Below are 2,500 nucleotides of genomic sequence, written 5' to 3' on the forward strand. Positions count from 1 at the left end.
ATCTTAGTACATCAGTCTTACTATAATCTTGTAAAAGGTCCTATGAATTGTATGTGAATTGAAAAGTATTCAAGTAGCTACGATCTCAGGAGGGAAAATGACTTTAAAGTTACCTTAGCCTAATACCGACATACAAATATGGTAACCATCGATCCGAGAAATTTTCTTTTTATAGCCATGACGCCACCGGTCGACCGTCCGTCCGTCCGTCCGTGTGTACGTCCACCCCCCGGCCCCCATGTGTGCCAATATGACCAGTATGACGCTAGTTTAAAGCATACATCTTTGATATTGGACATCCATGTTATGATCAATTTATTTATTTATTAGACTTCCAACAAATTACAATGTTGTGGAGAAGCTGGACTGGTGAAAGCTCTCCGAATAAAACTTAAAAAAAAAAGGATTTAATTCATTATAATCAAAATAAAGAAGCAAATCTAAGTCTACAGTCAGGGCAGCGGCATTTTGTGACCCAGGAGAAAGTGTTCGATGTGTTAAATTGTTTATCAAAATAGTTGTACAGTATACGCCTCTTTAAGCCGCTTAAAAGTACTCAAAGAAGTACATAAGCACAGCTCGACTGCTAATACATTCCATGAAGGCACAACGCGGTTAAAAAATGAATTGGCAAAGGTCTCAGTTTTGCACAAAGGTAAAGTGTATATAGGCAGGTCCCTTGTCAGACCTCCTTGTGCGCCTCATGGGATGGAATTCATTGGCAAAGTCGCAAGGATCAAGCGCGTCAAGTCCCTGTCTGCAGTTGAACAGAACATTATTATCTAACATTTCTCAAGGAAAGAGGCAAGAGACTACAGGAGACAAGTCTGTCCTTGTAGTCCATGTCAGAACGTACGCTGAACTCCTTCAATTTTAATCAAGTTCTTCTTATGAAAGGCAGACCAGACAGGGCCCCCAACTTCCAACTTGCTACGTACCATTGAAAAATAAAGTAGCTTTTTAGCTTGCATGGGAGCTTTGAACCCACAGGTTCGCTTTATGAAGCCTAAGGAACGATTCGCCTTTTTAGTGATGGAGTCAATATGCACTTTCCAGCTAAGGTCTTTTGTAATTGTAAATCCGAGATCACGGTAAGAATCTACAGGGCTATTCAAAATATTCCCCATCTGATATCCCCAGAATTTTGCATTTGGTAGAATTGAATGACATTCCCCAAGAGTCACCCCACTGCTTGATTGCAGAGATATCCTGCTAGAAATTCAAGCTATCCTATAAAGTGCTTATTTTTATAAAGCAAAAATAAGAAAGACCCAAGAATACTACGGGAAGCCAGTTGGAAGAATTACCCTCTATCACAACCCTTTGACAACGCCCAAAAAGGTGGCTCGAAACCATTTCAAAAGACAACCAATTAGTTCGTATAACTTAAGCTTATATAAGAGGAGGTTGTGCTGTACCGAATCGAAAGCTTTTGTGAAATCATCCACTTGGCCCGAAGAGTCAAGGATTTTTCCTATGTTCACCATTTGAGTAGTGCAAGACCTTCCCTTGTATAAAGATGGTAGATTGCTTGCTGAAGATGGTAAATTCGATTTTGGAGAATAGGATAGAGCTTATTAAGTAGGCACCTCTCCGTCACCTTGCCGACACAAGACAAAAGAGAAACTGGACGATAATTTGAAACTAACTCCTTGTCCTCTCCCTTATGGTTGGGAACGATATTAGCCTCTTTAAAGCCTGAGGGGACTGAACCAGACGACGGTGACTTGTTAAAAATATCACAGAGTGATGGAGAGAGTACGTCAGTACACTCCTTTAAGATCCCAGAGGAAAGCTCATCAGGACCCATGGCCTTACTCAAAAGGATGTCCCTCACCTCTGAAATAGTAACCTGGATAGAGTTAAGAGAAGGATTACTGTTATTATCACTCTCAAGTGAGGTACGAGGAAAATCCTCTTGGTTGAACACAGACAAAAACTACCTGTTAAACAGATAATGACTGACTTTGTCTTCTGGAGTGACTTCCTCCAAACCTAGGCCTTTGACAGTTCTAGGCAAGGATCGTGATTTAGATTTAGATTGAAAAACTGACCAGCTGTCAAAACACCTGATTGACACCTGACACCTGACACCAAACTGACACCTGTCAAAACAGGGTATCCGCTGACCAGTATCACGTGACCATATCTCGGGCTCAAGATTAGATCTCACCGAGGTCAGCTGTATTTTTTGCAGTTAACCGCTGACCATGTACTGGTTTTCGATTGGATTGAACCCCCAACCGATTTTAACTCACATGAACATAAAGGAAACTTCATTTTTCGCGCGCTTTCTGTTGCTCGACGCCGCTACACGGCCATACCACGTCAACTATAGTTCTTACACAGTCAACACTTTTCGTGTTCAGGTGCAAAACGGTTTGGAAAATGTTTTCTTTCTGTATTTTTTGCTGGTTTCAATCCAGTTTGACATATCATGATAGCTGTGGTCCACACTGGCGACTACGCAGTTATTCAAGTCAAGCATCGGAGGGATATA

The sequence above is a fragment of the Montipora foliosa genome, chromosome 1 (genome assembly GCF_036669935.1).
Source record: "Montipora foliosa isolate CH-2021 chromosome 1, ASM3666993v2, whole genome shotgun sequence".
NCBI lineage: Eukaryota > Metazoa > Cnidaria > Anthozoa > Scleractinia > Acroporidae > Montipora > Montipora foliosa.